General features: G+C 39.9%; 1 protein-coding gene across 2 annotated transcripts in view; it reads right to left on the minus strand.

Annotated features, from left to right (window-relative positions):
- The window catches only part of PCDH9 (protocadherin 9), a gene marked incomplete at both ends in the record, with an annotated part of 740,599 nt that overhangs the window by 267,233 nt on the left and 458,999 nt on the right, over positions 1-14,367 (minus strand). The window lies entirely within an intron of this gene.

Here is a 14,367-nt window from a genome sequence, read left to right on the forward strand (position 1 = left end):
TGCTTCCCCTGCAATTGCTGCATGATGACTCTCAGGAGGATCTGCTCCATGAGCTTTCCTGGCACTGAGGTCAAACTGACAGGCCTGTAGTTTCCCGGGTCTGTCCTCTGGCCCTTCTTGTAGATGGGCGTCACGTTTGCTAGCCGCCAGTCGATTGGAACCTCCCCTGATAGCCAGGACTGTTGATAAATGATGGAAAGTGGCTTGGCCAGCTCCTCTGCCAGTTCCCTCAGTACCCTTGGGTGGATCCCATCCGGCCCCATCGACTTGTGCACATCTAAGTGCCGTAGCAGGTCACCAACCAGTTCTTCATGGATAATGAGGGCCACATCCTGCTCCCCATCGCCTTCCACCAGCTCAGGGTACTGAGTATCCAGAGAACATCCGGTATTGCCGCTAAAGACTGAGGCAAAGAAGGCATTGAGCACCTCCGCCTTTTCCTCATCTCTTGTAACTAAGTTTCCCCCCACATCCAGTAAAGGATGGAGATTCTCCTTAGTCCTCCTTTTTGTGTTGATGTATTTATAGAAACGTTTTTTGTTATCTTTAACGGCAGTAGCCAGATTGAGCTCCAGATGAGCTTTGGCCTTCCTAATTTTGTCCCTGCACAGCCTCGCTACTTCTTTAAAGTCCTCCTTAGTGGCCTGCCCACTTTTCCAAAGCTTATAAACCCTCTTTTTCCTCCTAAGATCAAGCCACAATTCTCTGTTGAGCCAGGCCGGTCTTCTTCCCCGCCAGCTCGTCTTTGGGCACGTGGGGACAGACCGTTCCTGCGCCATTAAGACTTCCCTCTTGAAGAGCGCCCAGCCTTCCTGGACCCCTCTGCCCTTCAGAACCACCTCCCAAGGGACTCCACCAACCAGTGTCCTGAGCAGCTCAAAGTCAGCCCTTCGAAAGTCCAATACAGCGGTTTTACTGGTCCCCTTCCTGGCCTCGCCAAGAATAGTGAACTCCACCATTGCGTGGTCACTCTGCCCAAGACAGCTCCCGACGATCACGTCCTCCACCAGTCCTTCTCTGTTTGTGAAGAGAAGGTCTAGCGGGGCGCCACCCCTGGTAGGTTCACTAACCAGCTGCGTCAGGAAGCTATCTTCCACGCTCTCCAGAAACCTCCTAGACTGCTTTCTCAGGGCTGTGTTGTGCTTCCAGGATATGTCAGGGAAGTTGAAGTCCCCCACGAGTACAAGAGCTGATGATTTTGCAACCTCTGTCAGCTGCCTGTAGAATTCCTCATCCGTCTCCTCATCCTGGTTCGGCGGTCTATAGCAGACCCCGACCAGGACACTAGCCTTGTTGTCCCTGCCGATCCTAACCCAAAGGGACTCGACCTTGTCATTCCCAACCTCGAGTTCTACAACCTCGAAAGACTCTCTAATATAGAGAGCCACACCACCACCCCTTCTATGCTGCCTGTCCCTTCTATAGAGCTTATAGCCAGGCATTGCAGCACTCCAGTCATGAGACTGGTCCCACCACGTCTCCGTGATGGCAACCAAGTCGTAGCCTGCCTGCCGCACGATGGCTTCCAGCTCCTCCTGTTTGTTACCCATGCTGCGTGCATTGGTGTAGATGCACTTCAGCTGGGCCATAGCCTTATCCTCCAGCCTTGCCATTGTTCCCCCTGGCACAGCCCCAACAATCCTAGCCTCAGCCCCATCCCCCTTCCTACCTAGTTTAAAGCCCTCTCAATGAGCCCTGCCAGTTCCTGGCCCAGGATCCATTTTCCCCTAAAAGATAGGGACCCGTCTGCGGCCATCAGGCCAGGTGCTGAGTAAAGTGCCCCATGATCAAAAAACCCAAGATTTCTGCGTTGGCACCAGACCCGGAGCCACGTGTTTAACAGGTGGGCTTTCCGTGTCCTCTCTGAACCCCTCCCTGCCACCATAGGGATGGACGAAAACACCACCTGCACTCCCGCTCCATCCACTAACCGACCCAGTCCCCTAAAGTCCCTTTTGATAGCCTTGAGGCTTCTCTCTTCGATGTTATCACTGCCCGCCTGGACTATCAAAAGGGGGTAATAGTCAGAGGGGCGTACCAGGTTAGGAAGCTTCCTGGCAACGTCCCTGACCCTGGCCCCAGGGAGACAGCAGACTTCCCTACGGGTAGGGTCAGGCCGACAAATAGGGCCCTCTGTTCCCCTAAGAATCGAGTCACCAACAACAATCACCCTCCTGTCTTTCTTGGTGGAGGCAGTCCTGAGGCGCGGAGTCGACCTCCTCGCCCCAGGCATCCTCCTGGGAACATTTGCTACCTCTTCCTCACACACCGGCCTCTCAATCTCTAGGGCCTCAAACCTGTTGTGTAAGGGCACCTGGGAGGGTGGGGCCGGAAGGGGAGGGGATCGCCTGCGATGTCGAGCAGGGACTTGTTTCCATTCCTCCTCAGCTCCCAGATCCCCTCCCTCTGCCCGACGGGGACAGGGCAGGGGGTCCGCCCCCATTTGAGGAGTCTCACCTCGGGACCTCCCCTTGAGGCCCTGCAGGGAGTTACTCCAGAAGTCTATCTCCCGCTCACACTCCCTGATGGCCCTCAACCTCTCCACCTCCTCCTTGAGCTCCGCCACCATGCGGACCAGGTCATCCACCTGCTCGCACCTCACGCACGCAGTTTCTCTGCCTCCCGCCGATGGTAGCAACAGGCTCAGACACTCCTTGCATCCGGTGACCTGAACTGCGGCATTTTTTAACGGGTAGTCGGTCTGCGTGTGTACCGACTTCCTGGAGAGCGCGCCGTGCCTGGTGGCGACCATTATCACCTAGCTACGGCTGTTGTTAACGAGGTGTTGTTTGTGTGTAGGGGGAGCGCTCCGCCCTTCCTGCACGCCCTGCCTGCGCGAAAGGTATGAAAGGTATGAAAAATGATATATGTATTCAATTAGTATAGTAAAAAATGAAGCAGGAAATCAGCAATTGCCCTTTTACTTTGAAAAATGTGCAGGTAAGAAAGACTGTTACATCTCCCAAAATATAAGATTATTCCCTTAGCAACAAGAACAGACAGATTCAACTCATGAAGGGTTGGAGTTTGGAATCAACTAAATTTCAGTATCTAAACTTCTCCTATACACAATAGCAATCTAGTCAGGATAGTCTTGAAAACTGTGCCTCTCACATTAAAGTAAATTAAACACTTCTGGTAATTGAATAGGTGTCTAGACTCAATTACTACACTCACTAGGTCTCTGATGGGAGCTCACATTATCTAACTCATATCTGGATGTGTTATAGATATATGGAAAGGTTACATATATAACACCTATATTCCTGTAAGTGGTAACCTAAATGTAATAACTCCTTTTGGAATGAATCTTAACCTAAAGTTCACTTCTCCTGCTTTACCGTTAACATGCAATGCCAGTCCAGAAATATCCCAGGGTACTTAAGATATTTGCATGTGGATGTTAAACATGAAACATGTTTATGTTTAAACATGTTTCATGTTTAAACATGAAACAGGCAGTGCAGCTAAAAAAAGGTAGGGCACCTCAGGGTTTTTCAAGTACCACTGGATGCCTAGTATAACAAAAGATTTGGGCCATATATATCTACATTCTGGAACTAAATTCCATTCCAAATGTCTACACGTGATCTTGACATTTGAGCTCCTATTACACTCAGTAGAAATATGGTAAATGGACTCTAGAGAGAAATTTATCCAACCTGTACTTTAGGGTGAAATGAAAGCTGTAGCACTCAACAAATTAAAAAGGGAGCTTATATATTTAGCATAAAGTTTTAGATCTCCACATGTAAGCATCCATATTTAGGAGTCTATAATATGGAGCTGAGTTCCATTTTTAACGTTTCAAACTAACACACCACACATACCTCTTCTTTAGTTAGTGTAGTCATCTTTCTTAATCAATGGTGAGATATGGGTACTTGTCTATGAAATTTACTTGACCAATTTCAGACATCTATATTAGGAGCTGAAGTGCTTTCCATACATTGTTTCTTCTACCGCTCACACAAATTACTGGGCTAGACAGATTATTGGTCTTACTCATTTATTATATACTTAGAATTCATTTACCTTACAGAAAAAATATATATATTTTTTCTTTATTTCCTTCTTCAGATCTGTATTTTACAGTTTATATAAGACAAATTCATAGAATTGCAAAATCACAGAATAGTTGAGGTTGGAAAGGACCTTTGTAGATTGTTTTGAACAGTCTCCCAGGAGCAACTGGAGACATGTTGAATAGGATTTTCAAAATGTCCAAATGTGGAGACTTTACAACCTCTCTGGGTAACTTGTAGAGTTCTATCAGCCTGGCCTTAAGAAAGTGGTGTTTGTTGCTTGTTTGGTTGGTTGGTTCTTATGTGTAAACAGAATTTCTTTGTATGTTAGTTTGTGACCGTTGCCCCTTCTTTCATTTGGCATACCACTGACAAGAGTCTGATCCCATCTCTACACCTCCCCTTCCCCACCAGGTATCTACACATATTTTATTTCCGTAGTGGGAAGTCTGTACTGAATTCAGCACCTAGATGTGTCTCACCTGTGCTGGTCATCTTCCCTCAGCATTGCCTAATGCAGTCCAGGAGGTTTTTGGCTTTCTTTTCTTCAAAGCCACACTGCTTTGAAAAAAACACAAAGCCCAAGCTGCAAAGCTACTGCAAAGCTGCTTTCTAGTTGGTCAGACCCTAGCCTGTACTGGTGCAATCAATGGGTTTATTCTTGCTGCTTGGGGTTACTCCTCACTTCAGAGCCATCAATAATTCTAATTCCATTTATAATTTGTAACCACTTGAAATTAACAATTCCATGCTAAACTAAACACCTTTATTCTCACATCTATAATCTTTCTTTTAAACAAGTGTTTGCCATTGGGAATAGGAGTTGCACTGCTAAGACTCCATTAGAACCAGAATGTGAAATAACGGAAAATGAATCTCAGTATCAGTGTAACAAAAAGTAATAGCTGGTAGTGACAGCTTTCACTGAATTTCAGAAAAGAAACCTCAAAATTCTCAAAAACTATTACTTCTTTTTTTGCTTTGTTGTGTTTTTTTAAAGTACATTGTCTTGAGTATAGTTATCCGATGGAACATCTAGAATGCTAATAAAGCTCTTCTATTTTTCTTAACCACAATTAAAGATATATCTATTCATTTTTGCTTTTTACTTTTATTTCCTGTGGAAAGTCTTTAAAAGATAGAAAAATTCATTGCTGTTCTACTGCTGAAAAGCGTTGTTCAATAGCATGCTCATGAGGTATGGAAGAATACCCAATCAGGTCAAAGCAAGGAATTACCTAGACACAAACTGATATAAAATAATAATAATTATAATAATTATAATAATAATAATAATAATAATAATAATAATAATAATAATAATAATAATAATAATAATAAAGTCTCTGTTTTAGAAGAGTTATGTGTTGTGTTTTGTTTGGTTGGTTGGTTTTTGATGAATTGAACTTGAAACTCTTGATTATTTGTTTATCTGTAAATGCATTAGAAAGGACTGAATGATTTACTATTATTTTATGTTCTGGACAGATACGGGACTGATACATTATTTTTCAATTGCTGGAGAACAAAAAATTGCAAACTTTTGCAAAATGCTAGAAAAAAAAAATAACCAATTTATTACAGATCCAAGATGACATGGGCACCGTGTTGTTATCCATAGGTTCATGCCCAGTGCACCCCGCCAATAAGCACACAGAATCGGTATCCACACAAGGGTCTTTTAATTAATTAATTAATTATATACTTCTGCAGAGTCAGGTGCTTGGTGATCTTCCACAAACCAAACACACCTCTGGCTTGAACCACCATTATTTATACACAGCAAACTTGTGAAACTCTCTCTCTCTACTGAGTTTGTGCATTACAGAGGCCTTGGGGGAGTGGAGAGGGGAGGACACCAAATCCTATATTAGCATACATTAACATTTTGATGGGTATGATTTTTAATTTGTTAATGACCCTTAATGAGCAAAAAGTTACCATAGGGCAGTCTGGAATCTTCCTGCAGCTGTTTTTCTCTTTGTTTTTTACCTTTCATCCCTTACCTCCCATGCTTCTCCTAGATCAAAGCTACTGTTCTACCTATTTTCTTTAAGGTTTCCTTATTTTCTCAGCTTAAGACAGCACAAGGCTACCAGCCTCCCTATTTTATTCACGGTTTCCTTGTTTTCCCCATCTTAAGACTACTGTGTCTTGACTATGGACACCAAGCATCTAGTTTATCAAATGAAAAGTTAAAAGGTGATTCAATCAAAGTCAGTAAACATCCAAATAGTTTATTATGTCAACAGAAATTATTAAATCAACAAATCATTCAGAAACGTAAGCTATAGATATAACCTGAAGGTACGGAATTTTGTAGAAGTTACTGGGTAGGATTTTTGACCTGTATTATGCAGGAAGCTGTACTAGTCAAAGTAGTCCCCAGGGCCTTAGAAATCTATGCACTGGTGGAAGTGAAAGACTTCCACTGACAAAGGGCTCTACAGTCTCAAAGACAGGAGCTAGACAATGAAGCTAAATGTATTCAGACATTATGTATACAGTATACAGTTTTATCAGCAAGGGAAACGAGCCACTGGACTATTTTAAAATACAGGCTTGATTTAAGAAATTTTGTGTGAAATCATATGCACTGTGCTATGTCAGAGGTTTGACTAGGTAATGATAATGCTTTAAAACTTCAAAAACCTATGAATCTCTGCAGCAAGCTGAGGTTTACTGTGATAGGAACAAAAGCCTTGTGAGAAGATAACTTACCGATCTGAAATAAGTAACTCTGCACAATTCCTTAAATCATCTTTTGCTTTAGCCTGTACCACTGGCAAAAGTATCTGTGGGTCTAAACAGGAGTGGGTGTCAGCAGCAATGGCAGTCATAGGCACCAGCTTTCACCTAGTATGCAACCTTCCCATTCTTTTAATCCTCAAAGCTTTCAAACTTTTTATTGCAAGTCTGAACAGTCCCCATACCCCATCTAGCCTTTTGAACTCACTGCTGAAGACCTGGACTTTATTGTCTTCGATGGCAGCAGAAGCTAGCAAGTTCAGACACACTAGGTGTTCATCTCAGAGCACCAATAGGACCAGTTTCCCACTCACTGCCCATGCAATGGCTCTACCATCTTGATTTACTCTCCAATTAGCTTTGGTGTATGGGGAAAAGAGAGGAGAACAGGTCAGATGTCATGAAGTGGCTTTTCTAAACCAAGATAGTTTTAAAATCCTCAGTGTAAGGAGGTACCAAAGAGATGTAGAGATAGCAATCTCTTGTATACCACTCAGCTGTTATTTTATTTTTTTAAAGAAATAAATGCATTGGAGTAATACTGAATTTAGATTTCAGACTATTTTATAGCTCTTCAGAAGGCTAATTCACCAACTTGACTCCAGTTTTTCTTACTCCTACTTGCCTGTAGCTAAATTTGACAGTGTAAGATTCTGTGTGAGGTATGGACTTGTGTTTAATGAAATGGAGGAAATGACTCAAAGGCAAATGTTCCTATTTTAGTTCACACAGAGTCTCATATTATGAAAACACAAGGATAGTGATGGACAGTGATTTATTTAGAGTGAAAACATTAATAGAAACACTTCTTCCTACATTTAGGATGTTCAGCTACGGACTCCAATATTGCCAAGTATGACAAGCAACTTTTGAGACAGCAAAATGAAAGGCAGGATTAAGCAAAGGGTATGCCTGCAAGGTTAAACCATTATCACCTATTGGGTGTAATGATAGTGACACTATAAAACCAAAGCTCTTTGCTTGAATGGCTTAGCTTCTCCACATGGGATCTTATCATATGACCAAGTGTAATACGAGACCATCTTGCCATTACTCTGAACTTTAATCATAATTAAACCAGTGCCACAGAGCTATTTCTACTTATTACTGGAATTATAGTATGATTTAATACCCCTGAAACCATTTGGCTAAAGCACTCTAGTATTAGCTTTATTAAAATGTGAGAACGTGAGAACTCAGGTATTTACCATGCAGACTTACCCATATAATATTAATATACTGAAAGACAAACAACAACAACAAAAACTATCCTCAAACATTATTGTTTGTAGACAGCATTATGCCATTACTTCAATAATATAGAGTTCCTTTGGAATTTTAAAGTAATATGATAGTGCATAGTAGAATATTTTACTTAATTTGAAGGTCATTCTTTTTACTTCATGAAAAGTAAAAAGCTTAATTTACAGAAGTAAAAGGGATGACTTTCAAAACACAGTGACTGTATTATGTTTTTTTTTCTACATCTCATTGTGTTACATAACACAAATTGATGCTGTTTATTAATGAGGTGTAAAAATTAGGCAAGCATTTACTTAGCTTCCTAAACATACATCAGATAACATAAATATTATATTTCTGTCTGATTTTAAACCATTGGAATTATTGCATAGATTCATCCACAGTGTATTGCAGACTTTCTCCCCAGAGCAGTTCTAATGCTCCACTAAATATATGCTATTCCTTTTTATCTTTCTGAGGAAAAATGAATCACATCCACAGCTTGCAGCTATCAAAATGTGATTTATCAAGCATTTTCATAAAAGTGCATATTTCCCTTTCTTTACACTAGGAGGCACATTTTTCCTTCATACAGTTCTAACTCAGAGCTCTGCTGCATGAAATCCTTAGATACGTTAACAATTCCAATCTAAATTTGAGTCCTTAACAACCTTTACTAAACCACAGTGAAAAGGGAGTTCTTCACTAACAAGGTTTTGTTTTATGCTGATGAAAACCACACTTATAGTAGTGAAAAATAACATTCTGTGCCTGACTGCTGACAAACAAAAACACAGCTTTCTTTATACTGACTACCAAAGAAATCAATTCACATCAAAATACATCAGACACCTGTACATTTTTAACATAACTGATGATAAAAGATGTTTGTGTCAACAGTGCATTTCATGATATACACATTGAAAATCATTAAAAAAAAAAGGTATTTTGTAATGAAAGATGCCATAAATTCATAGCATTAAGTACATTTTACAGCATTAAGTGATTTTATTTTGCTTTTTTTTTTTTTTTTTTTTTTTTTTTTGAGGTCCTAATGAAAGTTCACATTTTCTAAATTCTTGTCTGCTATGGTAAAGAACTTTCAGCAAATGATTGACCTTTGGAATATCTTCCTTCAATAGGACGTGTAATATATACACTCTCCAAGTGCAAAAGGTAGTGTTTATATGGAGAACATGTGAGATGTGTGGTCAGCATTTCACACACCAAGTACAGCTCTTCAAATATGCATGTGTCTATGTAAATATATACATATATATATATACACATGTATATATATATATGTAAATATATATACATATATATATGTATTTATTTACATATATATACACAAATATATTAATTCAGATTATTCAAAAATATTAGTTTCCAAGAAAATACAGATTCTCCTCTTTTGGCATGTGCTTTTGCTTTATTACAGACTGCAAGCAGTGTAATATGTACAGTCTTTTCCTTTTGTTTGTCATCATGGTGACAAAAAATGTTGGCAGGTAATACGCTGCTTTCCGTTTCTCTTGGCCCATACTTGAAAAGTCACAGTCGGCAAGGCAAGGTTAAGGTTCTTAATCACTGCATTGAAACAGTTCAGCATTATTACAGTTCAGTAAAACATTGTAACATACACAGTGCTTGCCTTACAAATCAATATTATATGCAAAATTAAATCATTGCAACCACGACTCTTGAATAATGAGACTTCCTGTAGTAAATCTGAATTACTTGCAAATTTTTGAATTACAAGTAAATTTGAATCACTTAATAATGCATAATGCACCACAGTGCTGGTGTCACTCTGTAGTGATATGTTGTTTTTAAACAAGATAAATTGTGCAAATGAAATAAAGGTGGAATTAAATAATTGCAACCGAGAGGTTATCATAGCTCTTTGACAATTGGTTAACGTTGATCAGGCAAATGCTGAAATGATAAAAAATACCTTAGTGAACTGAAAATGACTCATGACTCAGGGAAAAAAAAAAAAAAGTTTCAGTTTTTACTTCATATTTCTATGTTGCTTCCTCATAACCACAGTGACAGTGTGTGGCTGACAGTGCTACCAGTGCTACTGTTTTCAGTCTCTTTTCATTTCAGTTTCTCCCAGTGAGAGAGATTGCTGTTTTAAGATTAGCCAGATGAATGTATTCTCACAATGTATGTGTTTTTTTTTCTTTAAATTTCTAATTGTAGCTCTTGTGCCTCTGTACAAGCTAATGATAGCGAGAAAATATGACAATAATGTTTCTTATACTTTTGTGTAATAATTTATTAAGACTTTTAACTACCCTCCCTCGGCCCTCTCCCCTTTTCCCCCCCTCCGCCCCATTCCCTCATTCCCTTCAGATTTTGGTCACTGTTCAAAATATAATTAAAATAGCAACATACTAATATTGAGAAACAATGGCTGCATTTTTATTTACACAATTTCACAGTATACAATAACAAACCACATAACTCACTGAGTATTAAAGCCATTAACCAAAATTGCTCTCACCATGAGGCAACAACTTTACTATCAAGATTAACATCATATTCCCATAAATTGTGACAAACCTTTACTGAATAATCTTTCATAAAAGTACTGTGGGACAAGCCTGTATTTTTTTGTGCTGATTTTTTTCTTGAAGATATTAGAAAACACTCCCATAAGTACTTCTTTTTCTTTTCAGTTGAAACAGATAGAATAAGATACTGTTTATCAACATTTATCACCTAAAGCAGGCAGCAATACATGTAGATAGGGATATTTCTACACTCCACTAAGATATTTTCCATCATTTTATCATGTCTTTTAACTCAGAATACCCCAAGATTTTTCATAAACAGTAATCTCTTAAATGGCCACCAAAATGTTTAATACAACTACTGTTTAACATTTCACTGCAATAGGACTAGAAATTCAGATTAAAAGTGTCAAGGAATACAATGTCAAGATGATAATGCATCAGGTATTTCAACCATAAACATATTTAAATATACACAAAGTAGTTTTGCCCAATTGCCAGCTAACATTTCCCTCTTCTGAAAATGGCCAAAGGATTGTCAATAGCCATAAACTGCTTTAAACTCCGTATCTCATCCAAAAACTTGTGCCTCCAGTACCAAAAAAACTTCTGACACAATGCAGAGACAATAACTTTATCCTGAATAAGTCAAATCCATATAATGGGCAGTCTCACTCCTTCCTTGCCTAGGGTTTTCCTAGGATGATTTCTGTCATATTAATGATTATATCATTCATTCCTTTGGTGGTCTGTGAGATTTGGTGAGATACAGAATGTACTGTTTCAATGTCCATTTCTACTGTGTTTAAATGGCAAACTTTTGGTAGCAGAGGGGTACAGGGTGGCCACTGTGAGAAGAGCCCAGAAGCTACCCCATGTTAGATAAAGGCCAGTTCTGGATGTCTCCAAAAGTGACCCACTGCTGGCCAGAGCTGAGCCAGTGACCAATATTGGTGGGGCCTCTGTGAGAGCAGACTTAAGAAAGAGAGAAAAAAAAAAAAAAAAAAAAAAAAAAAAAAAAAAAAAAAAAGGCTTTGTGCAACAGCAGCTGGGAGAGTGAGGAGTGAGAACCAGCCCTGAAGACACCAAGGTCAGTGTAGAATGAGGGCAGGAGGTGCTCCAGGCACTGGAGCAGTTCCTCTGTGGCCTGTGGAGAGGCCCAGGTGGAGCAGGCTGTCCCCCTGCAGCTCATGAGTCCCACATGGAGCAGATCTCCACACTGCAGCCCATGGAGGAGCCCCCGGTGGAACAGGTGGATGTGGCCTGGAGGATGCTGCAGCCCATGGAGAGCCCCCACAGGAACAGGCCCCTGGCCAGAGCTGCAGCCCATGTAGAGGGCACCTGCAGCAGCAGGGGGCCCAGAGAGGGGCTGCCGCCTGTGGGAGAGCTGTGCTGGAGCAGGTTGCTCCTGACAGATGGATTTTGTGGTACAGACCCATACTGGAGCAGTTCTTGAAGATCTGCTGCCTGTGGGAAGCCCACGCAGGATCAGTTCTGGAAGGACAGTACCCCATGGGAGGGACACCATGGTGGTGCAGGGGAAGAGAGTGACCATGAAGGAGTAGCAGGTGACAAAATCTTACGGACTGATCACAACCCCCAGTCCCCATTCCCATGTACTGCTCTGGGGGAGGAGAAGAGGGTGGATGAGGGGGAATGCGTTTTTGATTTGCTTTTAGTTTCTCACTGCCGTAGTCTGTTGATAATCAACAGTCAATTTTATTAATCTTCCTTATGCTAAGTCTTTTTTTCCCATAACAGTAATTGGTGAGGGAATCTTCCTGGCCTTATCTGAACCCTTGAGCCCTTTTCCATCATATGTTCTCCTCCTCTTCCTTTTGAGGCAGGGAAGTGAGAGAGCTGGGTGGAATGTGGCTGTCCATCAGGGTGAAACCACGACACCGCTCTAATTCAGTTTGACAAAACGCAAAAGGCCTATACCTCAATACTTCACCAAACATCAGTACAGATTGATTGTTGGTTAGATTTTTGTAAATTTGACATAAATCTAACATCCCCAAGACTAAAACAGGGGTAACTACAGACTATATAAAAACTTTTCGTGTAGCATTTAAGAACACTCAGACACTCTGATTTTCTATTACTGTCTGTATTAGGAATGAATATATTGCTGATAATTAAAATACTACATTCGCACAACATTCTTGACAGAAAGATTTGTAAAATCATGCTTTTAGTAGCTTGATACAAAGTTTACTGAGCATGTTTTTCTGAACTCTTCTGGAGATTTTTATGTCACATTCTGAAGAGTTGTGCAATTCAGAGTCTGTGAAGCAATGCAACAATGCCAACATGCAATGATGCCTTAAAACTCCTCTCTGATCTTGTTAAATGTTTCACACATCTCATACATGGTCAGAGAATTAACAGGATAATTCTGCTTAAGAATTAACTTGCTTAAACAAATGTACATTCTTGTTTCAAAGTCATTCATAGTTGCTAGTCCATTATAGTTATTTGCATTTCTACATATTGTATAAGATTGTAGCTTCACAAACATTTTTTTTTTTGGAGGGGGGCGGGGGGGGAAGGAAAAAGTAAATATCCAGGAAAAAAAAAAAGGGGGGGGGAAGAGAGGGGGAAGGAAACTAGAACAAAGCTTTGAGAAAGGATTCTCTTTTTCTTTTTCTTTTTCTTTTTTTTTTTTTTCTTTTTCTTTTTCTTTTTCTTTTTCTTTTTCTTTTTCTTTTTCTTTTTCTTTTTCTTTTTCTTTTTCTTTTTCTTTTTCTTTTTCTTTTTCTTTTTCTTTTTCTTTTCCTTTTCCTTTTCCTTTTCCTTTTTCTTTTTCCTTTTTTTCAGAGAGTTTTACCCAACATAACCTCTCTGACCTTCTATGAAAGGTATAAGAAAAATGCTACTAAAGCCAATATTCCACAGTTTACATTCTCAGCAACCATGATTTAAACGTCATAATTCAGATCCAGCTCTGCCCAAATGAGAACGTGGACCTGAATATTGTGCAGCAGATCCCAGGGCCACCTTCTTTCCTGGTTGTACAGGTCCAGTGAAAATTTACTCATCTATACAAAAGGGAGAAATGTCAGAAAGAAACTAACTCTTTTTTTTGTACTCCTGAGATGCAGGAGAATGCAAGTTCAATTACCTTCCAAGAAGGTATTGTCTCCACATTCCAAACAGAAAACAGAAAGCTTAAGGACCCTCTCCCAGTTTTCAGTATGTATAAGTCTCCATCTTCCAATGCCAAAATACTAGTCATAGCATTGGTTAAGACTGCACTTTTTTTTTTTTTTTTTTTTTTTTTTTTGTACTGACTGTCACAAATACTTCAATCATGTACATTTATTATACAGAAGGAAAGGAAGAATTTCCAAAAGTACATACGTTACATACGTTACATACGTTTACATACGTTAAAATACACATCCAGCAGTTCCAAAAAGCAAAACATCAATGCCATTCCAACCCAACAAAGAAACTCTATGTTTCTTTCTGTTAGAAGAGGAAATAATAGGTGTGTTATATAAATTTGGAATTGCATTTTTTAGTGCTTCACTGATTTACTAGTCTAACAGATCACTCAACCACCATATCCTTGCTCTTTTAATGTGTATTTGGAATGGGTGTCCTAAAACAAAAGCCCAACGCTAAATGACAGCAGCACTGCAATTACCAAGGAAAGCTCACTACCTTGTAGTATTTTCAGCTATTCTCACTGTGCAACTGTTTGGAGATGTGTTTTTTTTTCTTACTGGGCATGTTTTCGTTTCTATAAATTACAATATGAGGCACTTCAGGCAAACTACACTATTTCCTACCAACTGTTATGAGCTAAAATCATATCCCTCATG

The sequence above is a fragment of the Netta rufina genome (assembly GCF_964035555.1).
Source record: "Netta rufina genome assembly, chromosome: 1".
NCBI classification, from domain to species: Eukaryota; Metazoa; Chordata; class Aves; order Anseriformes; family Anatidae; genus Netta; species Netta rufina.